Source organism: Athene noctua, chromosome 2, assembly GCF_965140245.1.
Source record: "Athene noctua chromosome 2, bAthNoc1.hap1.1, whole genome shotgun sequence".
Taxonomy (NCBI): Eukaryota; Metazoa; Chordata; class Aves; order Strigiformes; family Strigidae; genus Athene; species Athene noctua.
The window spans coordinates 10,715,109-10,742,544 of NC_134038.1; the positions used below are offsets into that span (position 1 = coordinate 10,715,109).

General features: G+C 41.3%; 1 long non-coding RNA gene across 1 annotated transcript in view; it reads right to left on the bottom strand.

The window, feature by feature from the left end:
- Nucleotides 1-21,835: 21,835 nt before the first annotated feature.
- Nucleotides 21,836-27,436, bottom strand: part of LOC141957263 (uncharacterized) — a 53,190-nt gene continuing 47,589 nt past the window's right edge. Inside the window, exons 2-3 of the long non-coding RNA XR_012633090.1 lie at nucleotides 23,544-23,791; nucleotides 21,836-21,927 (exon numbers count right to left, since the gene is read on the bottom strand). This is a non-coding gene — a long non-coding RNA (uncharacterized LOC141957263). The remainder of the gene's footprint in view (nucleotides 21,928-23,543; nucleotides 23,792-27,436) is intronic.

Genomic DNA, 27,436 nt, shown 5'->3' on the forward strand with positions numbered 1-27,436 from the left:
ACATAAAGAATGAAAATAGACTGTGAAACTTACTGGAAGCTAACAACTCTGGCTCTTCTTTTCTAGCAAAATGATGCAGTGTTTGGCTTACAAACCCAACCAGGGAATAATTCCAATCAAAATTGTTTTCATTGGAATGCTTAAATACGGAAACATTTCTATTGGTTTGAATCTTCATTTCACAGAACTTAAGTTCAGCTCTAACCTGACTTGCTGATGTACTTTCTGAAAAACTCTGCAGATATTTTCTTCCCAGACTGCAGACCCTTCATTCGACTAACCCTTGAACAGAAGTTTTCAAGGAAGGTTATTGAGGCTTGTCTGGGGACAGCAGGATCCATTACTTTTGAACCTAGTGATAGGCTTTAACACTTCTACAAAGAACTAAATTAAATCAAGAAAATTATCCCAAAATATATGAGAAAACAAGAACTTGGGAAACATGTTGGGAGCAAACCTGAAACAAGACAGGCCTGTTTTCTCCTAGTTAGTTGGAAGTGGAATAAGAATTTTTCAGGTTTTTCATCTCCTCTGGGCTGGAGTTAACCTACCTTTCGAAGTTCCTTAAAAAAAATGTAGGAGAAAATCCAAAATTGGCTCTGTGGACTGATTTCCTTCCATTAGACTTCATTTTTTTGTAAAACAGAAAGCTTAACTTCATTATTTTCATGTCCAAAAACAACAGAGAATGCTTCCAAATGTAGACATACGGATTTAGTGTACTTCCACTGAAAACATGTGTAAATCTCCAGCTACCTTTCTTTGCCTGGAGGAAAATTCCTTACTCTTCTTAGCCCTTGAAATCAACTGCAACAACATAAAAGGATGATTTCTGATAATTAAGAATGGCTTGTGATGGAAGAAAGTGACTAGGAGGTCATCTCAAAGGAATATTTTTAACTATTTTTGTGATGCTCTCTCAACTCCAGAATGACTCTCAGTTAGACCCTCACAGAAATAATACTTGTCCCTTGTGACATTGAACATATATATCTCTGCAGCACATTGCTTCAAAGGCTTGGTTACATTTGGGGCTTTTTTAAACTCTCTCTGGAGAACTTCCAGTGAAGAGTCCTTGAGTTGGCTAAATGGGTCAGGGCTGGGCTCTGGATCTCTGGAACTCACTGTTGCTACTAATTGGTATATACCCTCGGAGGGTTTGAAACAATAATACCAGTTCTGCCACTAGCATGAAAACAGTGTAGCTGTCCTTCAGCAGAAAAGAAATCTCTTTTTCTGACTATCTATCAGTAATTAATCACAGTGCCTTTCAGAGGAAGAGGAGGTGTCACGTGGAACAATTTCCTTTGTCACCTTGTTTTGAATGAGCAGGGGATCCTGACTCAACACCTCTTGGTATCTTCTATCATAGATCAAGCCACAGTCTGATATTTTTATCTCAAAACTTCTGTGCACCATATTAATTATGATTATACATGTATATACCCCATTGGTATGGTACAACAGTTTGCCTGTTGGACCCAAACCCAGGGAGCTCTGATGGAATGTACAAGGGGATCTGGTCTCTCATGAGACATGAGTGGGATCACTTCCATACTGCTGGCCACCTGAAGGCAAGGTGGGAAGACTAATCCCCTCTCCCTGCTCCCAAAGTGCAGGAAGAAGGTGCCACGTGGCTGGGGTTGGCTGGCATCCACCAAGCTGCTGAGAGGCTTTGGACCCTGCTTGCTTGGCAGTCATCTCCTTAACTAAGTGCCAGTTCCGTGCTCTGTAATGCAGCCCAGAGCAAGGCTCCGAGCCTGAGGCCTGCTGTGAAAACACTGATTGAGAAACAGAAGCAAAAGATGAAGTCCCCTAGGCTTGAAGGAGAGGCTGTAGAGATGAAGAGGTCATCCAGCGGTGAGACCGCTTGCTTCCAAGGGGGGAATTTGAGCTAAGCTTTTGACCTCCCACAGACTTCCAGTGTGGAATCAAAGACAAATTATATGGTCTACTTCTGTTTTAGGTCCCCATGTACAGCACAGGTGAAATTCTATTTTAGCTGCTTCACAGAACTGTTGGGGGGATGAAATGGGGAGCTGCTCCCATAGTGCAGCAGTGGCAGCCACAAAAGCATGTAGGATTTGAAGCCCTGGATGGGAAACGAGTCTGGATCTTCTGTGAAACTGGGGGGAGCTAGCATGAGTCAGCAGTCTTCCAGGCCAACGCTTACCACAGGAGAGGAACTGGGATGCAGAATGACAACTTTTACATTCCACAGCAACTTCAGAAAATGAAAATAATATTATTAATAATAACCATTCACTGCACCATTACACCCAAATAACCAATGCAAAGCTCAGCTAAATGTCAGATCTCCTCCACTGTCATAAAAAAGATTGTGCAATGCTGACAGTCAGAAACAAACTGTTTAGGGGAATAAGGAAGACTGTAATGAGAAATGTCAGGGAGACAAAAATAGCTGGTCTCCTCACAATTTCACCCTTGAGAAACACTTTCTTACAGGATGAGACTGGGGCTGGAAGGAGGTGAAGGAAGGTTATGAACTGTGCCATAGAAAGTCCTTGTTACAGACACCTCTATATAAATATAAAAAATATAAATCTTGTAAAGAGGATTTTTGCAAAGGCAACACTGTTCCATGAAGAATGTCATAAGGAATGATGCCATAACTGAGGAGAAATTCAAAGTTTAATTGTTTGCTTATTTGTACTAGAATGCACAGTAGCACATTTTTCATCATGTTCACACTTTGCATCTGAGACCTTGTCAAGTGTTAGTGTGTTTAACTTCATGAAATTCTTCAGTAGGCATAGGGACAGTTGGAGGACGGTTTCTAGGACAGCCAACTGCCAAGAACAACAAAAGTCCCCAGTTTAAATGCAGCCATGGCCTAGCTGCCTTCCGTGCTTATACCAAGATGCAGCATATCTAGCCAAGGATGGGATGGATGGATGGATGGATGGATGGATGGATGGATGGATGGGGGAATGTCAAAGCACACAAAGAAGAAGGAGCCAAAGAGAATGGTGCATATTCTTCAACCATAGCTGGGGGTCTCTCATCCAGCCCAGTTTGGACCATAGACAGACCTACCCTTCCTAGACCTGAATTTCTTCACCACATATATCCACATTGCTCATCCTGCCTGAGGCTGCTAGGCAGTTTAGAGCAACCTCCACCATGGCAACAGACCATGAGCAGTCACAGATGTTAGCGTTCAGTCTTCCAGACTCATTAGAGCCTCATTTGGTGAGAGTTTAAGGGGGGTTGTTGAAAAGTCGGAGTCTAAAGGGAGAAAAGAAGCCACAACACAGAAGGCCACGAGTTATATTTGCCCTGCAGCTGCCTTTCATCAGCTGTTCTGCAGGAATGTGCGCTAACTCGAGAGAGAGCAGCCAGGGTGGTCACGCTGAGGGTGTAAAGGACGTGGTGGAAGCATGGTTGAACAGCCAGGCCCCACACCCTGTCATCTCAGGGGCTTCCTGGGACCGCGTGAAACACTAGTGAGGGTTTTCTCAAGGGATTAGCAGTTTTCCTTTTTAAATAATTTACACAAAAGCATCTTCCTTCCCTAAGTCTGGTTATTTTTAGAGAGAGAAAAATACACGCACTTATCTATATAAATAATCAGAACCATATGGCCTAAGCATTCCAAACAGATCACTTAAACCAGCTTTCCGAGAGAAGGACTTTATGTGTGCGTGTGTGTCTGTAAGTATGCTTAGCACAGATGAACTCTGTACTAGCCTGGCAGCCACAGAGACCTGAGTACAAGAGTTATCCACTACATACTTACAGCAGGCTTTACAGCAGAAATTTCCTACAGCATGGTTGCAAAGGTGCCTCAGGCTCTAGAAAGGAGGAAACAGGTCATTTTCTGCAGCATATTAACACATGGCTATGTTTTGTGCCTGACCCAATATGGCCAGTGCATGCCAAGATGAATAGGGAAATGATGACAAATGCAGTTTGGTTTGGAGCCACTAAAATTCTGGACTATCTCAGGCCACCAAGGTGATCAGAGAATTGGAAAACTTGAGATATGAAGAAAGGCTGAAGGAATTGGCTTTGTTTATCCTTGAGAAGGGAAAAGGAAAAGCTGGGGAGAATCTAATCACAATCTTCCAATACTTGAAGGTAGTTATAGACAAGATGAAGGTACTTTCTTCACAAGGATGCGCAGTGACAGGCAAGAAGAAATGGGCACAATTGGTTTCAAGAGAAATTCAACCTGGATATAAAAAATATGCTTCACTGTGAGAACAATTAAACATAGCAACAGGTTTCCCAAAGAAGCAGTGGGGTCTTCCTTGCTGGAAATACTCAAGGCTTGTCTTGGCAAGGCCCTAAATAACCTAATCTAAAGCCTGCTTTCAAGAGAAGGTTGTATTAGATGATCTTCCAGCCTAGACTTTTCTTGTGATTCTGTGATTCAGAGTTCTTCAGGTAGGCTAACTCTTCAAGTGTAGTTACTAAAAAAATTAAATCCCCTAAACCCATCAGCTGGGGTCAGATCGTGAAGTAGGGCTCATAGCCTGTTTCTTAATGCTCTGAGTTCTGCAGGTCCAAAGGGTTTGACAGTCTGAGGAAACTGAAGATGCACACAAAAAAGAATGAGTTTCCATATTTGAGACAGGTGTGCACAGAGTGACTCAGATCAGTTTATTTTTCACCATGTTTTGCAGCAGAGCTGGTCCTGAGGCCCCGGCTGTCAGGGGAGTCACAAGTGTAGAAGGCCCTGTACCCCACAACAGACTGATCATTTCAGTATCAAATGCAAAAGGACAAGCAAGATCAGTCCCCATGTTTCTATGGAAGACAGTGTTCCTTTTGCTGCAAACACCCAGCAACTTCCATAATTCATCTTTTGGCTTTCACTCCCATTCTGCCACATGGCAGATCTCTACAGAGCTCTGGAATATAAATCTCCATACAGCCAGCAGGAATCATGCAGCAACCTGCACATGGGAGCTGAGGAGACAAACATACCCCAGGAGAACTTGTTTTAGGGCTGAAGAACCCACTAAAAATCTGTTGAAGAAAATAAAGAGAGAGTTCTGTGGTGACAGCTAATGCTGTAAATAAGAAGACAGATGCATATATATGCAGAATAGATTAGTTGAGAAATCACTGCCAAAATCAGTTGGTGTATAATTTTCAGGTCATAAAACTGTTTTTAATAGTAGGGCAGAAGCAGGCTAACATTGCTTCTCTGTTTACTTGTTTGTTTTAATTCCTAATCCCAGGAAGTAGTCACTTTGAGCATTTCACTCTGTATATATGCAGTCAGCAAGTCTAAAAATTAAGAGCCTTGGCTGAGGAGTGAACGAAGGTCTTTGTGCTGCCCAGCCTCTGGTTCTCCTTGGCCAGCTGAGATTTTCCCTTATGTGGGGAGCTCTTTGATGGATGGTATAAGGAGGCTCATAGGGGTATTAATCCCCCAGGGTTTAGGAGGATCGTGCAGAGGGTATGAAAGGCCATGCTGAAGCAGACTCCAGCAACTCTCAGCCAACAGCCACTTTGGCATCATTCCCAGCCAGTGTAGGTTATTGCAGTCTCTGGAATATTTCTAGCTGCTAATGCGGGTAGGATTATAAGAGGAGAAGAGAGAGTGAGTAGGCTACAGCATCTGTAACTGCCTCAGTAAAAAGTACAGTACCAGCCTTCCCTTTATAGAGACACATACACACACACACACTCGCATCCTTGGCCTCACACGGCCAGGAGCAATTGAGCCCTGAATGAGGGAGTCTGCCAGCAAACACAGCCACAATAAGCTAGAAAAGCAGATTCCTAAAGACTATCGGGTTCCCAAACTCAGTATAAGATTATTGATTTGTGCTTATATGTGGGTCTATAAAGCCAGTCAAAGTGGGGTGACCAGCACAGGTGGGATGCCCCTGGAGTAGTCCTCTTAGAGATCAGGAGGATTTCAGAGACCTGATCATTGCTGCCAGCAAGGGGCAGTGGTATATTTACAGACACCATAAGTTAACGGATGACCAGACATCATTATTGATAGTGCATCTGTACAGAGTGGCAAAACAGTGAAACAAGACTACGTGGCTCATCACTATGTTTTCTTTCACCTCACTGTAAATTAAACACAGAACAATTATCCTTTTCCCTAGTTTTCCTCTGGTCTTTTCATTCCCATCAACGTGATTGCAAACTCCAGTCCTTTTGCCCTGTACTAAAGAAGAGAAAATCAAACACACACATCCCTTAAATTCATGACTTTAAAGTTATTTACTTGTTATCTCTATCCAACCAAAGTACTGTAGGGGCTTTCTGTCACAGCAATATTTGTCACTGTTCTGACTTCAGGCCTCTTGATTTTTGTTGGTACTTTAAAAGGATTGTTTTTCCTTCTAAACAGGTGCTTAGTTTTAAATCAGTGTTTAGCCCCATTACTCATCTAAGTATTTATTATTTCTCAGTTCACTGATATTTACTCATCTACATTTGATCAAACTGAGTTCTTCTTCTGCTCTTCACAACTTCCACGCTTTGACTGTGGTCCCTGGTGTACCCAGCTGCTTTTCTGCCTATAAATTTTCTCTATAGGCATTTTATTTTTCGCTTCATGCGTAGTTAGGAGCAGGAGATGAATCCTCCCTTTGAGTGATTGCTTTAATATTCATCCCTTTTTGTGTCTTTTCGTGTACATTACTTGCTTTTTGTACACGTGGGATTTGTGTCAGGAGGTGCTAATTTCTTCCTCTGACGTGGGTGTTGTAAGTGACAGGCTTTAATAAGGTTTGATCTGTGACTTACTTTATTCAACTCAAGGATTTTTCTTCTCACTTTAGATGTCTCTTTAACACCTTTGATAGATGGTGTACAACGGCATATCAAGGCATATTAGAGAGGTCTCATTGATATTTATATGTTTAGGATGTACTCCACTCACTCTCACTGTGAACTAATCCTTTGACTGAAGAGCTTTTCCTTTTATGCTCATACTTTCACATTTCTGCCTTAACTTCCAAGGAAAATGCATCCAGTTCTTCCCAAGGGAGCCTTAAAAAAGACAGGAAAAATCAGAGTCACAAAAAAAGCAGTGTGACAATGAAATATCCACATGTGTGTTTAACCCTTGCTCTTCTCCCAGAAATTAGATTTGGTTTTTGCTGAGACTGAGAATTTTCAATAGTTACTAACAAGGACAGCCTTCCCAGAAAACCTTTCCTCAGGTTGAGACTTAGCCCTGGCAGCAATGACTCAACTGCTACAAATTCCTAACTGGAAATAACCTGGTTTCAACTATTTCCAGAAAACAATGGGCAGAAAGCAACTTTGCACTTACTTCTGGGGTCCCCACAGACTCCTGCCTTTCCTGCTTTTGATGTATTATCCACATACCATAGCAGGGAGCTACTGTGAGATTTCAGCTGCAAGAGTGCTGCATTTTACTGTATCAAGTTCTTGCAGTGAAAAATGTTTCATTTGGAAGGGACAGCATGGTCTTGTTGAGGAGTTGGTGCTAAACTCAGAACCTGCTCCCATCTTCACAAGCTGCTTCTTCTGCTAGCTTTCTAGTTATATTAAATGCTACCTTGGCTACTATCAGGGCTGCAGCGTAGATGTTTGCAGTTGCACTGTTGAGCCTCTCTCTGTAGTCAGTGGAGAGAAATGGGAATTTTTATGGAGCAGTTCATTACATCTGGGAATAGGTGACAAAGCTGGAAAGCAAACCTGTCAAGACACAAGGACTAGCCCAGATGTTGACCTCTGCGTGGTGTAAGGTGTCACATTCAAATTCAGATGACATGAACCCCAACCTTGTCTTCTCTTCAGCAGCTTTTTGCAATGATTTCTACCTTCACATGATGTCTCCTTGGTACACAAGAGCTCAAGGATCTTCTCAGCCTCACAGCATTCTGCAGACATGCTACTCTGGGCTCACTTTATTGGCTTACTGCTGAATATTGGCCCAAATTTAAACATACTGGCAAAGCTTTGGGAAAAAAATCTTTTAAAATCTCCATCCTACTAACACCTCTAAATCCTTTTGGTTTCTGTGGTAAAGTTCCTAAACGGGAGTTGAATTGTTCAGTGTTTATCCTATTTGAGCAGAAATGGCCTATATTATCTACAAGACCTTAACTTCTCCATTTTGGGATGCCCCTGAAAACTTCAGGGAGAAACAGAAACTTGCCCACCATGAAAGTCCACCATCATGAGAGCTTCTCAATGGCCAAACCATGTCTCTGCAGCTTCCAGCATCTGAGGTGGGCTGGCCAGCTGCTGTTTGCCAGTACCAGTATAAATCTCCTCACAGTATACTCCTCACTGAACAACAGGTTATTAAGGTAATAACAGTAATTTAAATCTATAATTATCCTACCAGCAAGGAGAAAGAGAACAAACTATGGAAGAGAAATCATTTATTTCTTGATCAGTGGGGTGTCATAACCAAGTATGCCACCCTGAAGAGAAGAGTCCCATTTCCAATGAATAGGAACCCACATCACAAGAAGTCACATTAACAGCCATAGCAGAGGGGTCAATGAATTTACACTGATCCAGGGTACCAGCTGGAAATGGCAGGGGGTCTTTCCACAGCACCATGTCCTGCCGTGCCTTTGCTTATCTTCCATATGCTGTGGGAATAAATAGAAAACGTTAGCCTCCAAGTGCCCTACAGCAAATAAATGTCACACAGGATTTTTTCTGTTCTTTTTTAAAAATAACCATTTACATTTAATTTGTAGCTGATGAAATGGGAGAAGAGGAAGGAAATTCACCTGTATGTATGTATCTCATGTTTTCTTGATGATTTTGTCAGACCTGCCCTGTTAGTCATGCATTTTGCTGTCAAAGAGCATGTTTCTCTCCTCAGAGCTTCATTGGGTTAAATACGTGCTTTGATTGACTGTTGGCAATTCCTCACTCTAGATGTGCACTGAGGGGAGAAAAAATCGGCAATCCGAGAGAATAAACCTCCTGAGGACTCAGTTTGCTGTCACCCTGTACTAAATTTGTCCATTCACAGCTGTGCTAAGCAGATGTAAAACTCACAACAGGAGTAAGCATCCACTTTGCAGTCACGTAAGTGACCCTACAGGGTGCCAGGCATTAAGGACTTGAGAATTTGTAGTGGAGAGTCTACTGATTATGGAAGAAAATGGACTTTCAGCATGTATGTATTTTAAGTAGCTCTGTGTATATATCTGTGTATAAACAGATAGAAAATGAGCATTTCAGACTAGCCATGCCTCACCCCTTTGAAGCTATGCCATCTGAGTCATCAAGAAACTTGTTAAAAACTTCACAGCACAAACATTAACGTGGCTGTGAAGAGATGTTGTTTTCTACTTCCAACACTTGGCAGAGGATTCATCTGTAATGGTCAGACAGGAGGTAATCAACAGAATCAATGTTGCCTGAGGTGCCGTTCATCTCATCTCAAAGTAGACACCTCAGGTAGCTGAGATGAATCATGCCCAATCATTACTTATGTAAAGACAATAAAATTAGGATGAATTTCACAGTTGAGTAAGAAATCTTCGTGATCTCTGAAGAAAACAGGAAAATATCATCAGGGATTTGCTATTTCTGTCCTACCAAAAGCAAACATAATTTGGTTTTGCTCTTATTAATAGGCTAGAAAACCCAATAACTTTACAGACCAGAACTCCTGAAGTCAGTAAAAGGGACTTCTGTGGACATTGGTGGGTTTTGAATCAAGCCTACAAGAAGAGGCTAAAATAGACCTTTACATCCAATATCTATTTGACGTAGCAGGATCTCACACTTTTTATCTTTGGTCTTCTGCCCCAGAGGCTTGCTGGTTGCCTTTACCCACAAGACCCCCATATGTCTGCTTTGCCCCTTTTCACACCTGCATTTGTTCCTGACCTGTTGCTGGACTTTCTCAGCTGTGTGGCAGAACTGTCTGTGAAGCTGTGGTGGACCAAGCCTACTTTCACAGAAACACATTGGAATTTCTTCTAAAACCAATTTAAATTCCCAAGTACAGTTCATCACAAGGGGGTGTGCAGAAACATGTCAGGGGTTATGTGGGAGTGAAAGCAGAAAAGGGACAGATAATACCTTGATCAGGCATTGCTGCCAATGCTTCATCTTGGGCAACCAAAGCCTGAGAGTTTTGATCATGCAGTGGGACTCTCACATGCTTAATGGTCTGATCACAGCTTTCACCCTGCTCAGAGTGCTCTTTTGTACTACAAAAGAGAGACTCACAGCAAAAATTCCCCTCTGATATAGCTGCCTTTTTTCCAAGTGTCATATAATGAAAAATGCTATGGTGTTCCATGGTAATGTGAACCACTTGATTCAATATTTAGCAGCTTAAACAGGTGCCAAGCAGTAGAATTATTTGGGTACTTTCCAGAAACATAGTTTATCATTGGAAAATGCCAGTTTGTTGAAATGGAGACTTCTCTTGGCAATATGCCAGTTGTGATGAAATTTTCATAAGAAAGGTTTCCATGGTAGGATAGGATTTCTGGTCAAAATGTCAAAGAGAAAGAGAGATGTTTCTCTCTCCTCTATGCTATTATTAGGGCACTTGATGAGGTCAGGACATCCAGCCCTAAATCCATACCCAGGTCACAGCCTTGGACCTGCCTGCCCAGTTACCTGGTTAACTAGCTGAGCAGCCTGTTTGCTGTTCTCAGTTGACTGTGTTTCAGCATCTCCTACAAAAGCTATTCTGCATTCTCTGAATAATTATTGGTGTAGGAACTTGAACCCTAGTCCAAACAACAAGGCTTGAGACTCAGCCAAACTCTTTCTCCTTTCCTGGCCAAATATTATTTATTAATTAGAAATGTAGTCACTGGAATGAGTAGCTATTCCTCACTTAGCCTTAGTGTGTGCCCCCAAGTCTCATTAGTTTGCGTCTATGCAATATTAAAGTGGGATAACCCATGTTTATATCCATGGCTAGTTTGTCTTCCACTCACACAGCAACCTTGTGGATAACCTCCAACTTGCGTGTTGACGAAAACGTGCTGAGCGGCAATATGTGAGCCAAAAAGTTCCTGCATGGTCCTACATGCCCTGGTGGGCACATCCCAGCTACACCTAAATCCAGCAGAGGACATTAGTGAAGGTCCAGTGGGCAGGTCCAGTCCAGGCTGTAGACTAAGGGCCACCTCAATAAAGACAGTAAATGCAGACTTTGACCTCAACAGAAGTTAAGGACATGGAGCACAGTAGAAGACGCCTGTTAGGGTGTTTGGATCCACATACTTAAATGGATTAGTTGAAATTAGAAGATTTATTTATTTGAATTCAGTGAGGGGTGCTGGATATCAGCTTTTTGGTTTTGGCATGTCTCTGATGTCTCCAGCTGAGTGAACTTCTGACGTTTTTGCTGGTAAATTTCCACAGTTTTATGTCCTTAATATCATCGGAGCAGACAAAACCAGAAGATTTGTAGGGGTTTTTTTTCATTCAAGAACCATTTCATTATACCCAAAGCTAGTGAAGTGACCTCACTGTGGATAGTAATGGGTGAGAATTTTAAGTTTTCTTCATGGAGTAAACATTATTTGCAAGTACATGATCCGTCAGGGTTCTCTGAGGTACAGTAGTGAACAGCAGTATAAACAGGATTATTTTTACCATGGTCCCAGCAGGCTTTTTCTTTATCTACAGACTCAGTGCTTTGGATTATGTAGGAAAGGGTACCCTGGAAGCTTACAGTATCTGAAACTTTTTCATTGTATATCCTACTGTCCAGTGTGTTGAATCGAGGCAGAAAAAGCAGGTTCTCACAGTTGCTGAGTCAGAAAGAGTAGGTTTATCAGAGGAAGAAGAAGTGTAAAGACTGCAACAGTTGTTTCCCCTGTCTAATTTCCAGTTACACCAGTTGACATCTTCCCCAGTCATGAGATGATAGTGAGAGAGAGAAGCCACACAGCAGCTGCCTCTGCCCCGCAGCAGCAGGCACGTGTTTCTGGAGAGCTGAGATGTGGGCAGAGCTTTGGGGTTTGATGAGTCAAAGTGGAAATTGTGGGAGCAAAGGGTACTGATAAGGGTGAAGGAAGGGACAGAAAACAACTGAAGGGAAAATCTTTATGGGCAAACTTCTGCTCTTCACTAACAGCTGCCAAAGTCACCCAGCATGGTCCTGCAGGTAAAGACAAACTAAGATGTTGGTTACTAGCACTGTCATTTCTCACTTTCACAGTGCCACCATTATGTTGGTCTTTCCTTAAAGGGTAAATTACAGGTTGCATACATGGCACAAGTGACACTGAACTGGCACTTGGCAGTTCTGAAATCTCAAATGTACACACCCCTCACCTCCTTACATACCCAGGCAAACATGCATTTCCTTCTGATGTAACAAATGAGTCATCGGGAGAGTCATAGATTATTGATTTTTTTTCCCCTAGTAAATTTAATAGAGGACAGACAGATGGAGCTTTGGAGATAAAAAGAGTAATACTGTCAAAACAAACAGATGATAAAGAAGATTTATCTAGCAAACAGCTCACTTTAAGGCCTTAGTTTGGGGCAATCTATGGAGTGTAAGGTGAAGATCTATCCTCAACATACCATTGGTTTCTAGACAGTCTATACTGAAATAAAAATTGACTGCAACTCCACCACTGTGACAAATGTCTTCTATAGTATGAGCATCTTAAATACTTACGGTTTTGATCATTATCATATAGTCCCATGCTTTATTGCATGTATATAGACTTGCAAACATCTAACAAACAAAAAGAAAGATGAAAATCCCACTCCTAGAGAAATCTAGACATTTGTTACTTCCTTTAGTCGTTTGGGAGGGAGCATGACAAGAGTCTCAAAGGACTGGCCTCTGCTGCATAGCTTATAGACAACGTTGTATGAACAACAACCAAAAGATATTAGGCACTAATTTAGCTAAGCATTCAATGAAATCCAGCCCTGATTAACAAAGCAGCTAAGTACATGCCTAAATTGCAGTTTTAAGAGCGCAGAGTTAAATGCAATATCAAGTGCCTCAGTAGCCAAGGAGTTGGGGTAGGTAAGACACGGTTAGCTGCCACATCATGCCTTACCCACGTGTCACTGCCATCTGGCTTGGACCCAAAATGCAAGTGAAAGCATTTTCATCTGTTCCCAGTAGACTGCAGCCACACCTGGAGTCCCAGGATCTCACCGGGGAATGTGACAGCTCAGTGAAAGGGCAACAGCCACAGATTATTGTCACAGGAAGTACCAAGATCCATGCACTGTTTTTCTTCAGAAAACTGAGTCTTTCTCTCTTTCTGAGAAGTCATAACACAAAGGAAAAAGTGTTTGTTTAGATGATGTTATTGAGATGTAGCTAAGTGTTTGGAATGAAGACAATACAGCATTTAAATTGTGGTTAATCACTGCACATTGAAGTAAAGCTGGAAGTTCACTGCAGATATTTCAGAGGTGGTCATAATGCAGACTCTTGGGTCTAAATCAATCCCTTCCTTCAAATCGTAAAAGGGTCTTAAATATGTATAGGTAAGAGGCCATCAGTAAATTTTTATTTATTCATGAGCCTCTGTCTCTACTAATTGCTGTGTTTGCAAGTATAACAGAAAGTGCAACACAGTCCTTCCTTCACTGACTTCCTTCTTGATTATAGCAAATAATTAATTGCTGCAAATAATTAACTGCTTCAAAGATTGGGCAATTAAATGCCTGGCTATTATTTCACAGGTATGAAAATAAATCAGGATTAATTTAATTGTTTTCAAACATGGCTATAAAATTTATTCAGGTAGCATCAGTACCAGATCTTATACAGCGCTCATTCACTTTCTATGTTAGTAAGCTTTGAAGAAATTAGAGCTTCAAAGCAGTTTATCATGCAGAATATATACATTCCACCAGAGAACCCAGCAGCAATTACAAACTCTACAAGTATTGCGCTATGAAAAATTCGTAAAAGCTACTGAATTCTTAAGAAGATCTCAGAGGTTCAAGAATTTGCTGCCAACTGCATCAAAATGAATCAATCAGCCTCTGGGTAAATAGTCAAAGACTTTATTCAGGAATAAAGTAAATATTATATATCTATATAATATTTGGGCTCGTTTATGCTAGTTCTGAGACCTAGAAATTTAATTTCTTACTTTTTTCCCTTCCTCCCCCAAAATAAAAAAGAGAATTAAAACCTCCCTTTTTGCATAGTCCTATCTCAAAAATGCCTACCTCGATTTAGCTAAAGCTTCCTGGAGAACAAGCATGCTTCCCACAGGAGGCCATGCATCAGAGAACAGAGCAGAAACAGAGGGTTTCCAGGAATCATTTCTAAGCCAAGCTGGTAGTGAGGAGTGAACTTTAGCCAGAGCTGACTGAGGATTTCTGCTGATTTTTTTTAATTCTTTATTGTTGTAAAAAAAAAAAAAAAAAAAAAAAAAAAGTCATCGTTTCATCAAAATGTAAACTTAACAAGGAAGCCTACTGTTTTTTTTTCTGGAAAGACTTTGAGGCCTTTATATGGGCAAAACTGGAAGAAAACCAATTACTGCAATGCTCTGAGGCCCTATAGCTGAGGCAAAAGTTTGGAATAAGGGTGATAACCAGTATGATCAGTCTGTTCTAACTTCTGTGATAAAATCAAACCTCGGTTCCCCACCATTTCCCTGACTTGTTTATTTTGGCAGTAAACTTTCTAAAATAAAAATATTATCTATCCCTGTATACACAGCAGAATATGACCCAGATTTGGATTGGGGTTTCTGACCTGTGTTATTTTACAAAGCTGGACACTGACCATGTTGTGCATGATGAGTTTGATGGAGAGACTCTGAGTGTCTCTGCTCTTGTGGGAGCCACACTGGCAACTGATGGAGTAGAGACTGGAAACATCCTCCAACCAGACAAGGCTGCAGGTGCCATTTCATCACAAGGACTCTGTGCAAGGAAAGACTAAGGATGCTACTTCTCTGTTTCAAGGATAGAGATGAGGACTGGAGCTGACCTTAATGAATCTGATCTTCTTAAAACATTCTGAACATGTAATATTAAGCTGGGTGCTGGCCATGCTTGGATTACCATAGTAGTTCCTAGTTATTTAAAAACCTAAAACCCAGCCTGTTCCTGATTTTTCTCCTTCTAGACACAGACTTTAGGACCTTTTATCTTTGCAGTAAAATCTTATGCAGTGTTTCTTTATTGACCTCCAAACACAGTCCATGTCAGGCTGAAAATCTTTTATTGAGAATACTTGGCAAAACTACTAACTTTGGCCTCAGATGCAGCAGGACAAGAGTGGATCTGAGGACAGGCACTGTTATCCTTGGATTCACAACTCACTTCTGCTGCAGCTTTTAAAACCTGCCTTGCTTCTGTTCTCCAGTCCCCAGCATTCAGATACTTTTAAGCAGTGTAGTGTCAGCTCAAAGTCACACAGTGACTTTAGCTCCCATATCCAAATTTAAGCTAGTTTCTATAATCTGACTATAGTGAACCTGGGGATTTTGGCTCAACATGAAATTTCAGAATGTGACACAGAGAGTTAAATCTAGTCAAGGAGGATTTGGGTTTGTTTTCTCTCCTATAAAGTAGCTGTAATCCATTCAAAGAATTACCGAGGTATTTTAGAATCAAGCTAGCTCATTTCAGAAGTTCATACAGAGGTAATATGTTATTAACCTCAATTGTTCTGTTTTAATCTTCTCTGTACATGTGAACAAAGTTGGGTTTTGGCTCTGACTTAATTAAGAAAACTCATCTACTACCCTGACAAAACTCAGAATTGAGGGGACCTGTGTGAAGAAGAGGACAGCAAAAGGCACAGTGGTGCTATATTCTGCTGAGGCAGAAAGAAAAGGAGGATAGACACTACGTTTAATACCACAGGTTCATATATCACAGGCTTACTCGAGTGAGTGGAGGTTGCATCTCCTCACCAAGCATGTCTGACTTTCAGCCCTTGGTGCCTTGGTGGTCAACCTGCCTTGGGGTGCTCCCACTCTCGGGAGCAGGGAGGAGGCCTGGAGGGGTGGGACACTGTTGGGCTCTGTGATCTTTCAGAGGTGAACCTACCGAGGAGCCTCGAATCCTTCACAGATGCCAACCGCTAATCCCCTGCTTTTTTCAAAGCACCAGGGAGTGTGAAAAACTAGTGTTGACTGTGGCTGAAGAAGTTCTTAAAATGCCACCAGTTGGCACTTTCAGTAGCTATAATCCAGGCTTACTGTCCAATTCCTTCTGAGCTGATTTTTTTGCCATGCAAAATTGGTCTGCCTGCTCCACTGTACTGATAAACAGAAGTAAACAGGATCCTGGGATTGGAGCTAATGAGAAATGCCAGTTAGCACTGAGAGACGTGATGTGCTTAAAGAAACAGTTATGTTTCATGGCCTGTAGCATGCCCCAGGTCAGGCTAGAGGATCTTAAAGACCTTCCCATCTAGGAAATATGCATGACTATTTTGTTATTTCTTAAAAAAAAAAATATAAAATAAAAAAAAAAAAATTAGTTGTTTACTTGTCCTAAAAATATCAGAGCAAGCATCACAATCTGGAAGCACTTTCAACAGTTCGCCAGCCCTCCTCACAGCAGGAAGACAAGGATGGTTAGGGCAGATGCCAAGAGAAAAACATCTGGCACAACACCTGTCAGGGCTACAAGGTGGGAATGTAGGTGACTGCATCTTCCTGAAGGCAGCCTCAGCTCTCAGAAGGCTGGGAAACTTAAGAGTAGTTTGACAGTAACAGTGCACTATAGTGTTTGTAGAGTCTCCATGTAGCTGCTGATATCTCTCTCTCTGTCCTCCTAGCAAGGAGATCCAGATGATGATTTCACCAAAGTCAGCAGATTTCACACTCCTTTCTCTGTTTACTGTGAGGTGCAGTTTCTGTCTTTCTCCTTAATTAATTCTTTACCATCTAACTGCCCCACTGCCCCTTTTGCCATTCCTGATTTTTAATGTTCTTAGATTTATATAGTTTTCAATGATAATCCTTAGAATTTCAGTGTATAGTTATCTATTTATTCTGTTTTTCTGCCTCCTTTCCTTTTCATCTGTATAATATGATTCTCTCCCTCCTTTTTTTTTCTGCAGGCTGTCAATGCCAAAACAAAGCTAGTTTTATTACTCTGGTCATACATTTTTAATGAATTTTTGTTTCATGCTCACTATTGCATTTTTGTGAATAGATTTCTATCTTTCTTTCATGTATTATTATTTATAAAGTTTTCTCACAGGTCTCCCTGCTGAGACTCTTTGACAGGATGTCTCAGAGAAGTAGAAAGATGCACATTAGCTGGCCAGAGACAAGATGATTCCAGTGCACAAATTAGCTGGTTTCACTGGCGTTGTTGGGAGCCCAAACACTCAATACTGCATCTTCACTCAGGCTCACCAGAGCATGCCACAGAGCTCCGTAACTTTGTGCTGGAGGTAGTTCAGGTGCAGCCAGATCAGAAGAGTATCAGAGTGAGCCTGTGTCCCTGCACCCATCACACAATTACAGCCCCATGGCATTCATCCCAGAGGTAGACTCCTCTAGGCAGTGGCTGTCCTTGTAGCCACCTCCTGCAGGATTCTTGGTCCTAATCCCAAAGCTCTGTGGTGTCAGCAAAGATGGAAATCCCCACCCTCCTCTCAACCTCCACAACTGTAGAACATCTACATTAGGCGTTGGAATGGGCTGCCCATGGAGGTGGTGGAGTCCCCATCCCTGGAGATGTTTAAGAGTCGGGTCGATTTAGCGCTTAAGGATATACTGTAGTTGGGAACTGTCAGTGCTAGGTGAACAGTTGGACTAGAAGATCTCCAGGGTCCTTTCCAACCTAGATGATTCTGTGATTCTGTGTGATCTAGATCTGCTTTCAGGACTGCATACTTTTTCCAAGTAACATTACATAGCTTTCACTCTGTCAACTTTTCTGCCTCTGTTAGGTGTGGTTAATCCAAGAATATTTTTTTGCATGCTGACTTTATACCTTCCATTCAGGCCTAGTTTATATTCATTTAGTATTTATTTTTGAGCCTTTGGCTCTTTGGTTTTCTCTTTCCCAAGAAGCCTTCAAGGACATTTGTCCTCAAAGTCCTTGGAAGGGGTCATTTCCCCATACTTAACTGCCATCAAGAAGGTGCAAAATCTTTGGATTAAGGATATACTTGCATTTCAGACAAAATAAGTAGCAGTCTTCTGAGGTGGACAGAAGGTTTCACCTTTCCCTGCCAGAGAGGAACATGATTTAAAAGTCTTCTTTTTTTTTTTCTTCTCCCCCCCTTCACTCCTGTGCTCAAATTTTCCATTGCACAGAGATCAAATAAATTGGTAAAAAAACTTCAAATATATCGTTTACATCAGGACCTTTCTTTAGTAGTTAGGGCCAAAACCACTGGTTGTCAGTCCTTTCCATGATTCTAACACAGCCCTATCTAATCTAACTCAAAACCCTAGATCTAATTTTGCAGGCCCTCCGTGGACCTTGGTTACACTATATCACGTATCGCATCCCTGTCTCCAAAGCCATTCTGCCTTTAAAGTCTATTCACATGAAAGGACTTATCCAAAAATTCACATTGAGAAGGCTGGGAAACCAGTCCATGGCTTCACATTTCATTTCCATTGGACATGCTGTTCAAAATATCATCACTGTGAGCAACAAATCCCCCTTTTGGGGAATGGCTTTGTCTCAGAAGCCGTTTGAGATAACTAAGCTCAGATGTTACATAACAAGAGAAAAGAGAAGAGAAAAGGTCTAAGAGTGTTCTATTTACTTTATTTCACACAAAGTATTTAACCCATAATTTCTTAACTTCAGGTTTAATCTATCTAGGCTGTATTCTTGAAGTGCAATTTTGCAAAATCAAGTATCAGTAAATACATTTTATGAGGGTAACTTGCTTTCTGGAAACCAGGCAAAAATGTTATAGGAAGAGAACATTCTCATAGCATTTTATTTTTTTAAAATAAAACTAGAGTTTCCGGAAAATTTTGTAAGTATACTGTAAATCTGGCTGCTCTGTTGGCTTCCTTTATCAAATTCCAGCGATACAGAGGACTTCATACACAATAGTGGCTGACATTTGAATAGCTTGCAAAAGGTTTTGCTGTTAGCATCCCAGCCTCAAACACCCAGCAGTATTTCCATTTCACAAAAAAAATGTTTAGAAGGAAAATAATTCAGAATTAAGATGTCTGGAATTATTTTTGGCCTGAACTTGTATCACCTTTGGCATTAAACATGCCTTTCATTTTGGTGCTTGAACTTTGCTCAAGGAGATGGGGAAGAGCACAGGCACAGTGCCATGTTTCAGAACAAAATACCCATTTCACATTACATTCCCACTGCCTGTATCTAATTGCATGTGAATATCTGACAGGAAATGGAACAGGATACTCGGCATTCAATGCTTTTAGGAAACAGATAATAGTAAATCTCTCTTTGCTATAGTTAAAGGAGCAATTGTTTTACTGGACTGACCAAACCCAAATTGCACCAGGGATGCCAAATAAGATTGACAATCTGTACCCTACTGGATGTAAATGGGATAATTATTTCCCTTTTTTCATTTTTTTGCTGCATTTCTTTCCCTAGTCTAATTCTTTCTCCTTTTACATGTATGATTGATAAGGAAAAAAACTTTGACTTCAAATAGTGTTAAGATAATTAGCTGTCGTATACAGTTCTTCCTTATTCCCCAGCCAGGATAATGTCATCTATAACTAACTTTCATCAGGGCTGTCCCTACATTACAGAAATGAGCTGTGTTCCTAATGATCATTTTCTAGCTGTTGAGATAGAGGCTTTGCAGTTTTTCAGTGTCTTCAGACAGTGATCTATTTGAATAATGGCAATCAAGTGGTTCAAAGACATGTGAAACATTTTTCTTTCTTTAAATTTTATTGTCTTTTTTTTTTTTTTTTTTCCATACTTCCCTGTTAAAGAAATGAGGGGAAAGAATCCTGAAAAGGAAGCTTTCCAAGGAGACACAATGCTCTTAGCCTCTACCTAATGGTAACTGTTAATGATCTTCATATGGAACTTTTCCCTAAGCTAGTTCCTGCTAGGTCATGCCAAGTGCTCAGTGAATTTATATTCACTCAGAGTCACATTTAAAAGCACAATACCCAAGGACACACGCCTCTCCTTCGAGTCTGCAGAATTACTCTTCACATTGCTTTAACCAAGCTGCCCTACTTGCCCTTCCTCCTCAGTGGCATGGGGAAGGAATGGGGTTGTACCTGAAGATGGATGCTCCCTAGCCCCCAGATCCCAGGCTCTGAAGGAAAAAAGATCAAGTCAATACCAAAACAGAGCAGGTGCTCTGGATAATGTTTATTCATTTCCAACTAAGAAATCCTAATTCTAGTGTGGTTCATGACTCCATATTTGAATATAAGACTTCTTAAATAGGCATATTCAACCATTGTTCAGCATGATGAGGTCTAAAAGGTTGTGGCTGAGTCTTCACAAGTCCATGATTGACCTACTTGGTCTTTCCTTTCTCATTTCACTAGAGATCATATTCCTGCTAGTTCAATAAATTGCAGAAACAATTGAAGTTATTTTTTGTTATTGTCTTTGCAGAGAATCAGGAAGAAGAAGTGCACTAGCTGGATGACAAGTGTTCTTGTCTTCTTTACATAACATGCTCTACAAGTGGCACAGATGACATCAAATATGGTTTGTGTAACCACCATGGTCCCAGCCTAGGAAACATAATGCTGTCTTCTTGGAGAGTCGTCAGAACTTGTCATTTTGCCCAGTGTGGTTTTGTTAGTGTTCATCACATTAAAATAAAAAACACCTATTAAGGAGCAAAATTCTAATTCAGTGATACAGCTAGGTAGACAAATTCATAGATGAGCCCAGGGGACAATTTGAGTAGATTTTTCAGTTCTAAATCATTTCCCTTATAATGAGAAAAGGAAACAGTGAGGAAAAGATTATGAATATCTAACAAATATATGACTTTAAATAGGGCTTGTGGACAGCAAGATTATATTTTACTTCATACATTCCTGCATGAGAGAAATAAAATATTTCTTTTAGAAAGCAGATGTGCAATTCAGATTAAACTATTTGAAGGCTGATGTGCCAGATGACAGTGAATTTAATGATACTTTACAATCTTTGGGATCTCCAACAGTAGGATAGTGAAGCACTTCATTAAATTTTACAATGCCTCCACCAGATATTGCTATTAGAGACCACTAAAAGAAAGGTGACTCGCCCACGGTAGCACTACACTGGCAATAAACATCAGAAGTTGGAAGTTTATTCCCTGGTCTAACTATAAAGCCTGAACTATGTCAGCCCACTTACCCAGTCCCTCACCCTGGGGTTTGGCAGTGCTGTCAGACCATGTGTACATCATGGTGTGTATGGTGGCTGAATCCTGCAGTCACACCTTGTTGCTGTCTCTGTCTTCAGCCAACTTGGCATGTCTGTCTACTTCCTAAACACCATCTCAGCTGGAAGTGAGCTAATTTTTGTGGATTTTGTATGGAAAACACGAAGTTCAGCACTCCCTGTCTGATGCATGATTGTATGGCAGCTAAGAGACAGTGTTGCTGTACAGAGTGAGAACATTGTCTGTGAGTGGCAAACACAAGCAGCCCTGAAAAATTATACAGAAGTCCATTTGTTTTTCAAAGATACATTAATCTTTCAGAAAAGTGTTTCTGAAGTTGCATTTGGACTTGGCTTTCGTTAACATCCCATAATGCTAATTGATTTTTCTGACCTTCCCAGCCTGTATGAAAACAGGGCAGCTGGGACTGCTGAGGGAAAGTACTGTTTGCTACCACGAGAGCTGCATGGCCAGCAGCCAGCAGCACGATTACACCACGTGCCTGGAATGATAATTGAGATATTGTCCCTTTCTTCACTTTTAACCTTGATATTAGCACTGATTAAGCCTCTGCTTGACAGAGTGATAGATAAGAGAGTCCACAAAGATTTATTATGAAGGCACTATATAGAAGGTCCTCAGAAGGCACCACAGTGAGAGTCCACTTGGGTTCACCTGACAACGGATTGTCTCTGTAAAAAGAAGATAAATTGTTGTTATTTGCTGCTGTCATTACTATTGCTAGTACTACCACTGTTATTACTATTATTACTTGCTGCATTCAAGATCTGGGAGGCGCTAAGGTGGTAGATTTTACTAAGCAGGGAACAGGATGGAGGGAACATCTTGTACCACGAGGAAGATCTACCTTTTTTCGCTCCTCCCATCCCCTTTGTACAGGTTTTCCAGCCTCTCCCACAGCTCTCTTTTGGTTCTTATCCCCATTTGCCTGTAGCCTCACCTCCACCCCTCATTACTGCAGCCACAAAACTCCTGGGAACCGTGAGGATAGTTCCAGAAGTTGGATTTGCAACAAAGAATGAAGTTCTGAGCTGAAAACTGAAATCAGAAGTGGGCCACCAGTAAAGAACTTGGCAGCATTTTTCCCTGGGAATTAGACCCTGTGGAGATCTGTGGTGTTCAAGTGTCTATAGCACATATGAGAGACTCAAATGTCTCTCGATATTGAGAGACCCTCTCCTCAGAAAAAATTTACAGTCTAAGCTTGAAAGGGGAGGCCAAAGAATGGGAAATACATGCTGGGTAATAATCAAGGATATAAGATCAGATTCATCAAGAGACAAAAAAAAATTTGCTTTAATGAGAAATGAGGCAGAGGTGAGTAAACAGTGGTAAGATTGCAAAGCATTGCCTATAGATATAGACTGAAGTATGACTTCCAGATTTTAGTATTCCTCATTTTCAGAGGGTTTGTTTTGGTTTGGTTTGGTTTTTTCCTCATATTCTGGGTTTTTTTGTTTTGGTTTGTGGGGTTTTCTTGGTGGAGTGTTTTTTCGATGTTTTGATGTTTTGGGTTTTCTTTAATGTAAAGCCCCAAATCTGTTCCTTTTTAACTTTTACTTTTCTTCAGGCAGAGTATTTTACCATTTAGGTAATGAGATTATTTTTTTCCCCAGTAAATCCCAAAGGTTTTATCTATCTTTAGGTTTAACATGTGTAAAAACTACTTTTACATTAGTTTAACCCTTCTATTCTCCTTAGTGGATCCTTTTATCAATATTTTACACCTTTTATACATATCTCAGGGGTAGCAGGCCAAATTTTTAAACCCAAATTTACCATAAGAAATCAGTCCAAATTTAACAATAAAATAACTTAATAACCATACACACATCATCAGCTGAAAAAAAAAAGGAAAAAAAAAACTCTCAGGCAACATGAGTCATAACGATCCATTACTTGCTGTCCTTTGCTTTTTTCCTCTTCTGCCTTCCACAGTTAAATCCTAATGGTCACGGAGAGATTCTCTGGGGCCTTTTTACAATGTAATTTTTCTCAAAAGCATCTACAATTGCTTGTGCAGTATTGTTATAAACATACAAATAAGCTGCCCCATCCAATATATTAAAAGGAGGATTTTACTGCCAGTTGGAGCAGGTTTAAAGTGCTCTTTACCAATTACTGTTTGAGAGAGGCCAGGGAAGAGGTGTTTATAGAGATGTACTGCACTGTAGGGTTGGATGTAGCCACAGACTTTGTGGGGGCTGGGCATTACTGCCCCTCCCATCAGACTGTGCGCTGCACTGAGCACTGTTGATGGAAAGATTAAATCCCATTAAACTACTACCTTTTTGTCCTTTTATTCTTCCTTCCCCAGGAAATTTGCCCTGCAGTAGGCTAGGGATCAAGACGTGCAGATCACATTTGGGGACATCTCTGGTTTTGCACTGGGGCTCAGATACTACAAAGATGTGATCTCCAAGCTACATCCTGATTCCTTCTCTCACTGTCTCATCTCTGCTTGGCTTCAGAAGCTGTAAATTTCCACCGACAGAGGACACAGGAGCTCAGTAAGGACAGCTGATTTAGCCACTCCTATTGGAAAAGAGGAAAGGGGAAGGAATATTAAAAACACAGCCGATAAATACAATGCCAATGTCAATTAATTAGGGAGAGGGAATATTTTTGAGCTGTCCACACAGGGCAGCACTGGGTTAGTGACAATTTTTTCTTCTTTAAATAATCAGATACAAAGTGTTGAGATTTATGGATGAGATGTGAAGGAAAATTCAGGCTTTCAAATACAAAGAAAAAGAGAAAATTCAACAGCCTTATGGACCCAGTCTGGCATAACACATGTAGCTCAGCTCAGTATAAGCACAAGAGTTCAAGTTCAGACCGACACTGTGCTTCGCTCATCATCGTTGTTCTTAGAGCCTACCATCTCTTCTGCAGTGCTGCCAACCTCAATGTTTTTTATTTCACCTCACATTATTTAATTTTTTTTCTTAAAGACCCTGCTCCTGGAAACATAGATTGACCAAGAATCTCAGCTTTCTCTTGAAGAAAATTAAGTTTCCAGACCTCACTGTTGCAGGACATGCTTGGAAAACATGAATCTTAGTCAAACCTAAAAGTCTTAGAAACCAAAAGGAACCATATATCTCTGCCTTGCCTTGCATTGCCTTGCCTCGCCTTTACCACCTCCTTGCTTTGAAACCTATCATATAATTGTTCTGATACCTGACTCCTAATTTCTGAGTGCCCAGGGCTGGCAGTCCAGCTTCCCAAGATGGGGAGGTTTGACAGCGAGGAACCTAACAGTTCTGAGCAAGAGGCAAAACGAACACAACAGCATCCCTGAGCTATGCAAATCTTCAGTCCACAGGGACAACTCCTTACATGCTTTGAAACCAAAGTCAGGTTGTGTCTGCTTATGGCTTCCCTCCAGGCTGCCTTCCCTTTCCCTGTCCAATTGCATGGGCTGGGCAGGAAGGCTCTGTAAATATTTAGCAAATGCACCTGAGTCGGGAGCCACAACTATGTAATCACTAAAGAGGGAGGCAGAGGTCTCTCCAGGATATAAGTCCAATGACTTTCTGGAGATGTTTCCACTGTCTGTAGAGGAAGCCTTCTGATGACCATGACTCTAATATAGGCATATGAATTAAGTGCCTAAACTCAGGTTGAATGAAGTCGGGCTGAATCCTCATGTTTTCAACAGCCGCCTCTTGGAAAAGTGAGAGATCTTTACTGCAATCATGGAGTGACTCTGCAGCTAAGAGACATCTCTGAAAAGTGGTTACCTCAGCCTAGTCACAGGAGAGTGTAGTTAATCTACTACCCAATGTCCATTTTTACAAAGTCTGTCATGTTAAAACTTATTAAAATATTAAATATGTGTCATATTAAAACATCTACCACATTCATCCTTTGTGCCTGCAGGAGATCATGTTGGTATGCAAAAAAAAAAAAAAAGCTAATAGCTTCTTTCAAATGTGCACTAACAAACTAACAAACACATGGGAAAATTTGCATACAGCTCTTCATACAGAGGTGTATTCAAAAACAGTCCTTTTAATTAGGTATTTCAAACTACGGTGGTGGTTTGAGGGGTATGCTATGCAGTATCCCTCACATCAAGAAGCAGGGACTTTGACTCAGGGGTCACTAAGATAGCAACAATAAGTTTTCTGCTGCTCTTCATGAAATATCTAATATATCTCCCTTTGCACACACTCCTCTCAGACTTGTTGAGTCAGCTGAATTCAGCAGCGGTTCCTTCCACACAGGCTGTGCTCTAGGCAGCTGATGCAGGGGTTGACCAGACTATTCTCTCCAGTTCCACCTCAAATATTTATGGTTCCAAATACTGGAAACAAGAACCACATGTCTGTCCATGCCCACGTGTTGGGGAGAAGGTAGTGGTTGCCCTGTGGGATGTGGGTAAGTGGGAGTTAAAAGGATAGCAGCAGATGTTGCAGAAGGATGGGGATGTTTAGGAGGGGGAGGGTGGTGTGACCAGGGACAAAAGGCCATACATAGACACAAACAAACAGAAACCAAGAGGCTGAACAGAAGCAAAAGACTTTCCAAAGCCTAAAGTTTGGAAATACCAGAATTAAAGTTGCCAGGGCAACCATAATTGGCCCCACTGTATATAAGTTTTATGATGTAGTCTTTAATTAGATGACCACATACTATTTTTTCCATGAGGCCTAAAGATCATTTTCAGTTCAGGGACTGGGTGCGGTGCTGGGCGCAAATGTTGTTGTCCCCAGCAGTCCCGCTCATACGGCAGGGGACAGCTGCAGGGACAGAAGGGCAGAGATGCTCCCACAGCTGGGGAAAGCAAAGCCTCTGATCCAGCAAGGCAGGGGTCTTCCCCTGCCCCCTCACACCATGCGGGGGAATCACTGATTCCTGTTCTTTCACAGCTGGTCACTATTTTATGTTTTTTGCTGGATATGTGGCTTAACACTCCCATGTCGAGAGAGGAATGTACACACCTGAAGCCAGCAGGTGTTACCCTTTGGGGCAACCCGATGCATGAGGCTGACCCTCCTCAGTATCCCACTCTGTGTTACAGCAGGCTTTGCACAACTATGTCCTTCTAGTAAACCCTCATAGAAACACCAGAAAAAAAGTAATATTTTCAAGTTACTTGAAGGCTGGGCAGTGCACCTTTAGTACTGGGGTCACAAACTGCCCAGAGCAGATAAACTAGTTGCTGGGGCTTGGCCAAGAATCAGCGCAGGACCCTCATCCACACACGTACAGGTGTTTGAGAAGACATTGCACAGACATCTTGAACATAGGTAGTACGTCTCCTTTTGTGAGCACAATCCAGCAGTGGCCACACTCCTTTAATGCTGCAGGCATGCATATAACATCAGCACAAAACACGTAGCAGCAGTGGGCCCCCAGCTATGTTATGATGCTCCCCTTGTTGCTGTTTCTGGGCTTAAATGTGCCAATAGCTGCTGGGTGTGACCTTACGGAGGTCATTACTCTGAGCCCCTGCATCTCCTCTCCTTGTATTTTGTCTTCTTTTTTTTTTTTTCAGACTGGTAGCTTTTAAATCAGGACTTATCCTCACTGCCTTTTCACAAATGAGATGTGATTTTAGTCTGGGTTTTTAAGCCCTTTTATAATCCAAGGAAAACCATTTAAAGTACTTCCAGGTCTTTACTATGTCAACACTGTTACAGTGGTATCAGTACTGTCATTTTAATTTTTCTGTTCAGCTCCGACACTACAGGAGCAATCTGGATGCACACACAAGCATTTGGGAAGGGTTTTTTTGCTGACCTTAAGAGCACATTATTTTGGACCTTCCTTTTAAATGTTAACACAAAGAAAAACGAAGGAGAACCAGAAAGAAAGAAAGCAGCTCACACAGCAAAATTGCTTTTGAGCAGAAATGACTCAGCCATTTTCTGCTTAAACACAAACACATACACAAAAATATCCCTGCCACATTATGCAGAAATCACCCTTATTTAAGCTGGAAAAATAAAGAGCCGCTGAAGCATTATGAAAGCAGCCAGAGCCAGCCAGCTCCTGTGCCGAATTCACCACGCTGCCCTCCCCCTCTCCTCTGCTCTTCTGTGGCTTAAATCTGACCAAAAGAAAAGAGTTTTGAAAATCAGAAGGGAAGGGGGATCATTCCTGGCCTGAAATCAGACTTTTGCTGCCAAGTTTCAGCCAGAAGCAATTTCTTACAGCTGAGTTATAAAA